The sequence below is a fragment of the Macaca mulatta genome, chromosome 20 (genome assembly GCF_049350105.2).
Source record: "Macaca mulatta isolate MMU2019108-1 chromosome 20, T2T-MMU8v2.0, whole genome shotgun sequence".
NCBI classification, from domain to species: domain Eukaryota; kingdom Metazoa; phylum Chordata; class Mammalia; order Primates; family Cercopithecidae; genus Macaca; species Macaca mulatta.
Window position 1 is genome coordinate 15,212,290 of NC_133425.1, and position 13,137 is coordinate 15,225,426.

A 13,137-nucleotide genomic window follows, 5' to 3' on the forward strand; every position below is an offset into this window, starting at 1 on the left:
AAAAAACTAAAATGACTGAAATGACTTCATTGAGACAATTGGCAGACTTTGAATATGGATTGTATATTGGATAATGGCATGGTATCAATATTAAATTTGCTGAATTTGGTAACTACAGTGTGGTTATGGAAGAGAATGTCCTGTTCTTAGGAGATAGATGGAGTATTTAGGATTTTTTTTCTTTTTTTGAGACGGAGTTTCACTCTTGTTGCTAGGCTGGAGTGCGATGGCATGATCTCGGCTCACTGTAAGCTCTGCCTCCCTGGTTCAAGCGATTCTCCTGCCTCAGCCTCCCGAGTAGGTGGAACTACAGGCATGTGTCACCAGGCCCGGCTAATTTTTGTGTTTTTAGTAGAGATGGGGTTTCACCATGTTGGCCAGGCTGGTCTCAAACTCTGGACCTCAGGTGATCCACCCGCCTCAACCTCCCAAAGTGCTGGGATTACAGGCATGAGCCACCACACCTGGCCAGGAATTAAAGATCATGATATTGGCAACTGATTCTCAAATGCTTTTTTAAAAAGTGTGTGTGTATGTTGTATGCATGTGCATATATACATAGACTTATAGATATGCATATACCCAGGAAGACAGACAGACAGACACACACAGAGAGAACAAATGTGGCAAAAATGTAAACAGAGGTAGAATCTAGATAAAGTGTGTATAAGAGATTTTTTTACAGTTCTTGCAACTTTTTCTGTAGTCTTGAATTTTTGTAAAATAGAAATTAAAAGCAAGCAAGCAAACAAATAAAAACGCTCCTAAGTTTACCTCTAACATGACCAAAGTCTGAATTTTTTTTTCTTTTTTGATGCAGAGTCTCGTTCTGTCACCTGGGCTGGAGTGCGGTGGTGCGATGATAGCTCACCACAGCCTTGACTTTCCAGGCTTCGGCAATTCTCCCATCTCCCTTGACGCACGCCTGTAATCCTAGCTACTCCACAGGCTGAGGCAGGAGGATCTCTTGAGCCCAGGAGTTTGAGTCCAGCTTAAGCAGCATAGCAAGACCTCCATCTCTAAAAATTAAATTTAAAAGGATTGGCCGGGCACGGTGGCTCACGCCTGTAATCCCAGCACTTTGGGAGGCCGAGGCAGGCGGATCACGAGGTCAGGAGATCGAGACCATCCTGGCTAACACAGTGAAACCCCGTCTCTACTAAAAAATACAAAAAATTAGCTGGCCATGGTGGCAGGCGCCTGTAGTCCCAGCTACTCAGGAGGCTGAGGCAGGAGAATGGCGTAAACCCAGGAGGCGGAGGTTGCAGTGAGCCGAGATCGCGCCACTGCACTCCAGCCTGGGCGACAGAGCGAGACTCCATCTCAAAAAAAAAAAAAAAAGAAAAGAAAAAAGAAATTTAAAAGGATTGAAAGCAAACAGAAAGGGGAATGACTTTCTCACTGTGATTCAGTGTTTTCACTCAAGGGTCAGTCCAGCCAGAGGCTGCTGCTGGCTCAGCAGTCGGGCCCTTCTCTTCAGTCCAATAAAAGAACTAGTTTTCAGACTCAGTTTTCTCAGCTACAAAATGGAAATAACACAGCATACTCCAGGTGCAGAATGGGGGTGGGTCTCCCTGGTCTTGGAAGTCTCGATAATACTGTCTCGACTCGCCATCCCCACCCGCATTCCAGACCCAGGGAAATTCCCTTGCAAAGATGTCATCGAATTCCTGGCACCTTACATTCTCACTGTCACCTAGGGCTCGACTTCCTCCTGTGTTGTCTGACTTATTGTTCCCCCTTTGATTCTTATGGCGATTTATTTGTGTTTACCATCACGGGAATTCAGTCCTGTGCTGTGATTTCCAACACACACACAAAGACAAAGACACACACAAACACACCTGGACACACACAAACTCACAAACAGAGGCACACAGAGATAAAGACACACCAAAGCAGAGACAGACACAACGGTACACATAGACTCAGAGACAGAAACATTCACAGACACAGACGCAGACACACAAAGACACACACAGACACAGTCATACAGACATGTACCTACAGACATACAGACACACATGGACACACTCATATAGACACACACCATAGATGTACAGACACACGCACACACAAACATTCACAGACACACAGACGCATTCATACATACCTATAGGCATACGAACACACAGACACACTCATACAAATACACAGACACAGACAGACAGACGTACTCATACATACCCATGGACATACAAACACAGAAGCATTCATACAAACACACACATACACACATACAGACACAAAGTCATAGATACTCTCATACAAATACACACCCATGGACATAGAGACACACAGACAGTACACTTATACACACACACAGACATACAGACACACGTATATGCACTCATACACACACATACAGACACATAGATATACAAACACACTCATATAGACACACACTCATACACAGACACAGACACACACACAAATACACTCATACAGAACACACTTATTCACAGACACACCAGACCTACCTATGTGGCAGACTTTACAAGGTTCAGGGGCTCTGGAAGGAGTTTCCAACGCACACTTATGAGTATTGGGTATCTTTCTTCAGAATCCCCCAAACATCCTTCCTTTCCAATCTTCTTTTACCTTGCCTCCCAAATATTCTTCTCCACCTTTTTTTCTGATCAGAACAATTCATTTCTTTTCAACTCCCTGGTTTTGAACTCTGCCCTGGACTTCCCTTTATACGTCTTCCCTCTCGTGAATGTGCTCTGCTAAGACCCAGGCCTTCCAATCTGGTCTCTTCCTCTCACATCAAATTTTGCAAGGGGAAAAGATCAGCAGAGAAATGCATTTCCCCATCGAGGTGAAGCGCGCCACACACCCTTACACAACCTTAAAATACAACGTGGTCATACTTTGTTTTGTTATGACCATTTAGAGAGGGTTTTGCAAGGGGGATGCTGATGCTTCCTTTGTTCTTTACCTGGTAGGATTGTTGGGAGGATTAGATGAAATGAAGGAGGGGGAGTCATGGTGGCAGTGGTGGTGTAGACAAGGATTAAGGATTCTACTCTTCTTTTAAAAATTTTTTATTGATACATAATAATCGTACATATGTATGGGGTACATGTGACCTTTTGATGTATAGAATGTGTAATGATCACATCAGGGTATTTAAGGATTCATTACCTTGAACATGTATCATTTATCTGTTCTGGGAACATTTCAAATCTTCTCTTCTAGCTCTTTTGAAATATACAGGCCGGGCAGGTGGCTCACGCCTGTAATCCCAGCACTTTGGGATGCCGAGGTGAGCGAATCACTTGAGGTCAGGAGTTCGAGACCAACCTGACCAACATGTTGAAACTCCGTCTCTACTAAAAATACAAAAAATTAGCCGGGAACGGTGGCTCATGCCTGTAATCCCAGCTATTTGGGAGTATGAGGCAGGGGAATCACTTGAACCCGGGAGGCGGAGGTTGCAGTGAGCTGAGATTGCACCATTGCACTACAACCTGGGCAACAAGAGTAAAACTCTGTCTCAAAAAAAAAAAAGAAAAAAAAAGAAATATACAATAAATTGTTGTTAACCACAGTTATCCTGCTGTACTATCAAACACTCAGATTTATTCTTTCTATCTATGCTTGTACCCATTAACCAAGCTCTCTGCATCCCCACTCCAACACTTTGGAAAACCACCATTCTACCCTCTGCCTCCTTGACAGCACTTTTTTAGCTTTCACACGTGAGTAAGAACATACGATATTTGTCTTTCTGTGCCTTACTTATTTCATTTAACATAATGACTTCCAGTTCCATCCATGTTGCTGCAAATGCCAGGATTTCATTCTTGTTTATGGCTGACTGACATACAATGTTGTTCCATTGTAGATATACATTTTTCTTTTTTAGCGATGGGGTCTCACTACATTGCCCAGACTGGTCTCAAACTCCTGGACTCAAGTGATCCTCCCAGCTTGACCTCCCAAAGCATTGAAATAATGGACACAAACTACTGTGCCCAGCCCTGTGTGTGTGTGTGTGTGTGTGTGTGTGTGTGTGTGTGTGTATAAATGGATATATATAATATCCATTTATATCATGTCTATATACACATTTACATTTTCTTTATCCATTCATTTGTTAGACAATTAGGTGGAATCCATATCTTGGCTATTGTGAGTAGCACTGCAATAAACATTGATGTAGCCTAAGCAACACAGTGAGACCTTGACTCTACAAAAAATATTAAAAAAAAAAATTAGGCCAGGCACAGTGGCTCACACCTGTAATCCCAGCACTTTGGGAGGCCAAGGTGGGCGGACCATGAGGTCAGGAGTTCAAGACCAGCCTGGCCAACATGGTGAAACCCTGTCTCTACTAAAAATACAAAAATTAGCCGGGCTTGGTGGCGGGCGCCTGTAATCCCAGCTACTCAGGAGGCTGAGGCACTTGAACCCGGGAGGTGGAGGTTGCAGTGAGCCGAGATTGCGCTGCTGCACTCCAGCCTGGACAACAAGAGTGAAACTCCATCTCAAAAAAAAAAAAAGAAAAAGAAAGAAGAAGAAGAAGATTAAGAAGGGGGAGGGGGAGAAGGAGGAGGAGGAGGAGAAGGGAGAGAAGAAGAAGAAGTTAACATGGGTACAATATTATTATTATTAACTTATCTATAGACTGTATTCAGCTTTCACTAAGTTTTCCCTGTAATGACCTGTTTCTGTCCAGGGTCCCACATTGCATTTAGCCATCAGTTCTCCTTAGTCTTTTCCAGCCTCTGACAATTCTTCAGTCTTTTCCTTGTCTTTTATGACTCTGACACTTTTGAAAAATACTGGAGGGGCGTTTTGTAGGATGTCCCTCCACTTGGGTTTGTCTGATGTTTTCTCATGATTAGACAGGGGTTATGGGTTTGGGGGAAGAATCATAGAGGCGAAGTGCCCTTCTCTTTGAATCATATCTATCATATCAATATATCAACGTGACTTATTACTAGGGATGTTAACTTCAACCACTTGATTAATGTGGTGTCCGTTGGGTTTCCTCACTATAAAGTTACCATTTTTCTTTTTGTCATTAATTAATCTCTCAGGGGAGATACTTCAAGACTATCTTGTTTCTCCCCAAACGTTTGCTCACTTAAACTTTAGCATCCATTCATGGATCTTACCTGCAGCAATTTCTACTGTGGTGTTCTAATGGTGATTTTTTTTATTTCCCTCATTGCTTCCACATTTATTAATTGTTTTGTTTGTTTTGTTTTTGAGACAGAGTCTCACTCTGTCACCCAGGCTAGAGTGCAGTGGTGCAATCTCGGCTCACTGTAACCTCCGCTTCCTGGGTTCAAGTGACTGTCATGCTTCAGCTTCCCAAGAAGCTGGGATTACAGGTGCACACCACCATGCCCTGGTAATTTTTGTATTTTTAGTAGAGACAGGGTTTTGCCATGTTGGCCAGGCTGGTCTTGAACTCCTGACCTCCAGGAATCCCCCAACCTCGGCCTCCCAAAGTGTTGGGATTACAGCTGTGAGTCACCACGCCTGGCCTATTAATTGTAATTCTTCTTAAGGAAAGAGTTCCTTCTTTCCTCCTTTCCTTCCTTGCCTCCTTCCTCTTTTCCTTCCTTCCTTCCTCCTTTTCTTGCTTACTCCTTTTCTTCCTTTCTTATTACTATGGACTCATGGGTATTTATTCTATGACATATAATCCAATATTACCATTAGTTTGTTGCTCAAATTGTTCCAGCTCTGGCCATGAGGAGCTCTATATCCTTCCAATAAGCCCCCATTATTTTTTGAGCAATTCCCTATTTTCTGGAACTGCAGGATATTCTAGGGGCATTTTGTATTTTCTCTGCTCCAGTTCTGGAAGTAATCACTTCTCCAAGGAGCCCTGGTCTCTCTTTTTTTGGAGAATGGTATTTAGAAACCAAGATCTGAGTGGTAGGTGTGCTCACTGCTACTGGAAAATCTTTGCTGCTGGGGTCTCTCAGTGTTCAGAGCTTGAGAATATATTATGTATACCAATCCATGCATGCATGGATATCTCTATCTATCTGTTTATCTATCTATCTATCTATCTATCTATCTATCTATCTATCCATTCACGCATCTATCCACCTATACCTATCTCTACATATTAAGAAACCTTTAGTTCATACCAATACTACTGATTTCAATTCATCCTCACAGTACTCAGTCTAACATCCATCTTTTCCCTATTTGTAACTTTGTTTTTTAATTGAAAGACTGATGCTTAAATCCTGGTAAGTTGTAAAAATATGCTCCCCTCTCACCCTTCCTCTCATCTTTTCTCTTGTGGAAGTGGTTGACATAAGAATGCAACACTAAATGCTAGATATTGCAGACAGAGGCTACAGGAAAGAGAGCCCAGCTGACATCACGGTCCATCCTACTGCAAAAAGCACTAATTACACATTTTATACTTTATCGGCAGTGGGGGTGCAAGAGGGTCGGCTCGGGCTCTGGAATGTGAGCTCATTGTTCCAGCCAAAAAATGAGTCAGTTGAGATGGGAATGCAAATTTATTTGAGCAGTTGTGTGTCAACATAGTTCCGGAAAAGAAAAAAAAAATTGTGTGCGTGCCTGTTTTCTGCTCCAGTCTTCTGGAAAATACTGTCACCCAATGGCCCTCTTACTTTGGCGACAATCTTTATTCCTGGGGGCACCTTACCTCTTATCTTTTAACCTTCTCATTGATTTCTGTCCCCTTCATCTTCCAACACACATGTTGTTCCCTTTTCTTTTCTTCTGACTTCCCATCTTTATTTTCCTTTTCACAGACCCTGTGAATTTTCACCTCCAAGCAGATCCTAGTGGAAACCATTCATGGCTGGATCATCAGAATCTTTTCAATCCAAAAAGCCAAGTTTACATTTCCCTTTATTTTGTTGTCTGGGACTTGTTTTTTTCCTTAAGTTCCCTGTTCTTGTAATACTTTGGGTGTGGAGGAATTTTCTCTTTTTCCGTCCTTTCATAACAGTTCAGAGTTGTTCACTATGAAACCCCAAGGAATGCCTCGCTGAAAACCCAAATTTCGCCTACCACACTCTGGATATGTGAAAAATAAGTAAGGAAAGGCGAGATTGGCTCACTCCGATGGCAAATGGAGCACTTGTTATTCAAAACTAAAAAGTCCAACTCTGAGCTCCTCCTGGGAGGAAAGAAAATAAGCGTGTTCCAGGTATTATTCCTTTTAGTGTTATCAACAATTCCAGAGGGCCATGGTCCTGTTTGGTATCCTGCCATTCCCAGAGCCAGGGGTGGGGGCCACCTTCACAGTGACCTGAGCTGACCAGGAATAAACCCAGAATACCCCGGAGCGGGGAGATGTCAAGTCAGTGGGAGGGAGAGCCTACGGACGGAGAACTCGTATTTTCTTAGCCATATCCAGGAAGCCTGGATGGAATGGGCTTGGCAGGCACCAACTTCCTGGGGAGCCAACTGGGCAGCTCGTTGGGGGTGCCAGGAGTGCAAAATCACCACTGGGGCACTGAACCATCACAAGACAATGAAGAACTCATTTCGTGAATTCCAAGAACACTATCCATTCTCGGAAGGAATCTTTAGCAAAAGTCACTCAGGGTTGGCAGGAAGAGAGGGCGGATGTGGTGAGTAATCATAGGAATAACGGTAGCTACAGGGGCATGCTACGTAGTTGTAATAATAAAAAAAAGAAGGCAACAATAATAGAAATAACGAAGGCAGCTGGAATTTTGTCCAACTCTTCTTTATGAGCCAGGCAATGTGCCGAGTTTGTGGTACACATTAATCTCATTGAATTCTCACAATGACTGTGTGAGGTAGGTACTGTCTCAGATGTGTCATTTCACATCTGGGAAAGAGGTCCAGAGGAATGAAATATGGTGCTTGTAGCTGCAGAACGACAAAGTGGCAAAGACTGGATCAGAACTCTCAACTTGCCTTCTTAAATATTCTTCTGTGTGGTCTTACTGAAAGGGCCTTTCTTTAAACTAATACATATTTATTTATTTTTAATTTTTATTTTTATTTTTTGTCTCACTCTGCCTCCCAGGCTGGAGTGCAATGGTGACATCTCAGCTCACTGCAACCTCTGCCTCCTGGATTCAAGAGATTTTCGTGTCTCAACCTCCCGAGTAGTTGGGATTACAGGTGCCTGCCACCACGCCCAGCTAATTTTTTCTATTTTTAGTACAGACAGGGTTTTGCCATGTTGGCCAGGCTCGTCTTGAACTCCTGGCCTCAAATGATCTGCCTTGGCCTCCCAAAGTGCTAGAATTACAGGCATGAGCCACCACACCTGGCCTAAACTAATACATATTTAATCCTTTGTATAACTCATTATTGACATAATACTTTTTCCTGTTATTTTTATTTGCCACATAATAATTGTACATATTTATGGGATACAGACATTTTGATACAGACAGACAATGCTCGAATCAGTGTAATGATCAAATCAGGGTATTAGCATATCGGGCACCTCAAACATTTATTATTTCTTTGTGTTGTAAATATTCAAAATCCTCTCTTCTAGCTTTTTGAAAATATACAATAAAGTATGTTAATTATAGTCAGCATACAGTACTACAGAGGCTAGAACTTACTGCTCCCATCTAGCTGTAATTTTGCTAATCCGTTAATCAACCTCTCCCTGCCCCCTCTGCCCGCTACCTGGAAGGGTCTGCCTTGTAAGCTGTAGGCTTTGGTTTTGCTGAGCTAAGTATTCAGGTGGTCATGGCTGATATTTTAGTATAAGTGTTAGGATGCTAGTCAGATGACCCAAGGACAGGACGACAAGCTCTGCCCTCCACACAGATGCAATCTAACAACCAAGGCATCCAGTTGGCAGATGCAAGGCCATTTGCAGGGCCACACCGTGGTAGATGGTCACAGCACATCAAACTGAGTGTTCAAGGATTACGCCTGCAAACCCTGAGTGTTCCAGTGTTTGGAGGCAAGGTTTTGAGAATGGAGGAAAATCATGCATGACAGAAAGACAGGCGTGAGCCAAAACACAGAGGAAATGGCACAGCATGTGCCTAGAAAGAGAAGCTTCGAGTTGGATAGAAGATAGGGTTCACGGTGAAGGGGAAGACAAGAGCTAAAGCTGGAGAGACAAGCGGGGGCCTTGTGCGAACCAGTAGGGCCTCAGACTTTAAATATAGAAGAACCTGGGTCTGAATTCCAGTTCACCAATGTGCTCACTGTATGATCATAGGCTACATTTCAGAACCCTTCTCAACTTCAATATTCATATCTGGAAAACAGAGAGACACTTATTTATTTATTTATTTATTTATTTATTTATTTAGAGATGGTGTCTCGCTCTGTCACCCAGGCTGAAGTGCATTGGCACAATCTCAGCTCAATGCAATCTCTGCCTCTTGGGTTCAAGCAGTTCTCAGGCCTCAGCTTCCAGAGTAGGTGGGACTACAGGCACCTGCCATCACGCCTGGCTAACTTTTGTACTTTTGGTAGAGATGGGGTTTCACCATGTTGGCCAGACTGGTCTCGAACTTCTGACCTTAAGTGATCTGCCCGCCTCGGCCTCCCAAAGTGCTGGGATCACAAGTGTGAGCCACTATGCCCGGCTGAGACACATAATTTTATGATATATATGGTAGGCTGAGAACCTATACACCCGGTCTTGGGTCACACAGTTGATGAATGGATTTGCCAGGAATCACATCTGTTTTTATTACAGGTCAAGCTTTATAGTTCATAAAGCTCTCATACATTCTCACTTCATTTTGCAGGTTTAAGGTCTCTTACCCCATCTGAATTGTCATTTTTCTCTCTCGGCACCAGTCTTCTCCAATCTATGTGGCTCTCAAGGGTAGGGACCGCATCCTATTGTACCATCACGAGTGGTCCATGGTAATACAGGGGTCTCAGGCTGGGCAGTGCAACAGAATCACTGGGGCGCTCCAGAAATCTGCAGAGATCTGGGCCTCATCCAAGGTGTGTTGAACCAGAATCTTTAGGACTGCTGCCTGAGCTTTTTCTCTTATCCAGGTGGCGTTTGGAACCACAGCAGAAACATGTCCAAGGGACTCAGTGAGCAAGTGACCAACCTAGATATATCAGGCGGGATAGGCGAACGCATGCTATGACAGCCATCAAACCAAAGTTCGTGTTTTGCTCATTATGTGCCCATGATGGGTTGGCTGAGGGCTCTTGTCAACAGAGCCACTGCCATCCTGGGCATTGCTATTTGCCCTGCCAGAGAGACAGAGTTCTGGCCCAGAAGAGATACGTACTCCCTCCATTCACACTCCTAGGCCAGAGCTACTCAGATAATCTCACCCAAGTGGAACAGGAAGTACAGCCCTGCATGTGCCCAGAAGCTAGGGAGCCTGAAGTCATTGGTGAACAGCACAGATAACTACCAGGTTCTATGAAGCTGGCATCACTGACTTCATTTCACAGTGAGACTTAAGAAGCTTGTTCAAGGCCAGATAGCAAATACGGAGCTGGATTTGAGCTCTTTTTTTTTTTTCAGTCTGGCTCAAGGTCATACTTTTTTTTTTTTTTTTTTTTTAATGTAACAAAGCTGGATAGTGCATGGCACTCAACCTAGTGGTTAAAAGCCTGGAATCTGTACTGCCTCCAGACCCCCATCTCTACTACTTACCAGATGTGCAAGCTAGGCAAGTAAAGGAACCACTTTACACTCATCAAAGAAAGAGTCAATGGAGGGGGAGGGCCAAGGAAGGATGTGTTTTCTGGAATGAAGTGTTTGGAACCAGGTAGGACTTGCCTGAGTAGGATTGGTAAGGTGGGAGGGAATAGATTTTAAAATTGCACAGAATTTAAGGTGGTTCCTGACATAGCCAGGAAGGATGCATGCTTATTCCCCAGAAATTGCTCCCTTCCTTCCTGTACCAGTGTAAATATTTGGGCTTCAAAGAACAGAGAAGCCAACTAGAGTTGGTTTGACCACATACATTAGCTCAGGGAAGAGAGTGGCCAGGGCTCTGTGGGTCTGGGGTCAGTCCAGCAGCTTGGTGATGTCATCAAGGACCCAGATTCTGTTTTGTTTTGTTTTGTTTCTTGAGATAGGGTCTTGCTCTGTCACCCAGGCTGGAGTGCAGTGGCACAATCACAGCTCAGTGCAGCCTCAACCTTCCAGACTCAAGCGATCCTCCTGCCTCGGCCTCCTGAGTAGCTGAGGCTATAGGCACATGCCACCACTCCTGGCTAATTTTTATATTTTTATTTTTTGTAGAGATGAGGGTCTCGCTACGTTGCCTAGGCTGGCCTTGAACTCCAGGCTTCAAGCGATCCCCGTGCCTTAGCCTTCCAAAGTACTGGGATTACAGGTGTGAGCCACCCACCCAGCCTCCAGGATCTTTTGGTGTCTCTGCCATGCACACCCTATCTTAGGGTTCATTCCCATCACAGCTGCGGGGAAAGCCATTGGTGGCAACGGAGGTTCCAGGTAAGCAGGGGGAGTGGGCTGGCTTCCTGGGTTCTCCCTTACAGCAGAGAAAGTTTGCCTCCCCACTATCCCCAGTGAGCCTCTGTCCAAGTCTCACAGGCTCTGATTGGTTTTGGCTTGTAAGGGGTCGACGTCCTTGGATGAAAACGCGAGCTGGTTTAAGTAGAATCGGGAATGCAAGAGAGGATGTTAGGTATCCCACAGAATCACTGGGAGGGCCAGAGAAAAGAACTTGAGGCTAAGCTTCTAGGAAAAATGCCCCAAACCACACTGCAGGCCTGGCCAGATGAACTAACCTCCACCCTGCTCCTGCGCCATGAAGCATCAGTGCCAGGAGCCTGCCCTCACTGTAGCTGCCGCTGCCGTCAGCACGGGGCCCACTATGCCACTGGGAGCTTGACCCTGGAACCACTATCCCCAAAGCCGGCTGCTTCTGCCACTAACACTTCAACATTCTCATGGGGTGCCTCCGGGTGACAGAGCCGACATCATATGGCTTGTGTTCGTTGCAAGGAAGGCAGGAGATCTGCATCTCAAAATCTTCTCTGGGGTGCCCGGATTTACAATGTGAGATTTCCTCAAAGACAGATAGGTTACAGATAATGACGCTGTCTGCTACATCCTGCCCATCTTTGACCCAGCACTGGGTGCGGCAGAGGTGACAGGATTGAGCTCAGATTGACCAACAGGAACGATGAGTATCTGAGGACCAACCACGTTGCTCACAACACCCTTCTGTTCTGGTTTGGTTTCTTTCTCTCCACTGCCTCCATGTACTCAGGGTGCACGTGTCTCAAGATGTCTTATTATGTTTTAAAATCACATGTATTATTACATATTATGCCCAAATCACATACCTATTGCTTTTTAAATTATAGTTTTAGGGGCACATGTGCAGATTGGTTCTATAAATTGCATGTCGACAGGGTTTGGTGTACATATTATGTCATCACCCAGATAATCAGCATGGTATCCAATAGGTAGTTTTTTGATCCTCACTCTCCTCCCCAACTCAACCCTCAAATAAACCCAAGTGTCTGTTGTTCCCTTCTTTGTGTCTATGTCTGCTCAATGTTTAGCTCCCACTTATAAGTTAGAACATGTGGTGTTTGGTTTTCTGTTCCTGCACGAATTCACTTAGGATAATGGCCTCCAGCTCCATCCAAGGTTCCTGTTGGTCAATCTGAACTCAGTCCTACCACCTTTACTGCACCCAGTGCTAGGTCAAGGATGGGCAGGATGCAGCAAACAGCTGTCTTATCTGTAGCCTATCTGTATTGAGATGTCCATCCTGCAAAGGACATGATCTTGTTCTTTTTCATGGCTGCATAGTATTCCATGGTGTATATGTACCACATTTTCTTTATCCAGTATACTGTTGATGTGCATTTAGTTTGATTCTATGTCTTTGCTATTGTAAATAGTGCTGCGATGAACATACACATGCATGTGTTTTTATGGCAGAATGTTTTATATTCTTTTGGATACATACCTAATAATGGGATTGCTGGGTCCAATGGTGGTTCTGTTTTAAGTTTATTGAGAAATTGCCAAAGTGCTTTCCACAGTGGCTGAACTAATTTATATTCTCACCAACAGTGAATAAACATTCCCTTTTCTCCACAGCCTCATCAGCATCTGTTATTTTTTGACTTTTTAATAACAGCCATTCTGACCGGAGTGAGATGGTATCTCACTGTGGTTTTGATTTGCATTTTTCTGATGATTAGTGATGT

At 44.1% G+C, this 13,137-nt stretch overlaps 1 protein-coding gene across 3 annotated transcripts in view; it reads left to right on the plus strand.

Annotated features, from left to right (window-relative positions):
* Positions 1-13,137, plus strand: part of MRTFB (myocardin related transcription factor B) — a 310,684-nt gene that overhangs the window by 94,921 nt on the left and 202,626 nt on the right. Inside the window, exons 1-2 of one of the 3 annotated variants that reach the window (XM_015125644.3) lie at positions 7,409-7,586; positions 11,189-11,401. The gene's annotated coding sequence lies outside the window, so the exon portion shown is untranslated. Of the gene's footprint in view, positions 1-7,408; positions 7,587-10,889; positions 11,402-13,137 lie in introns of those variants that run through there. The other 2 variants (XM_077987084.1, XM_077987083.1) reach the window with 2 other exon arrangements.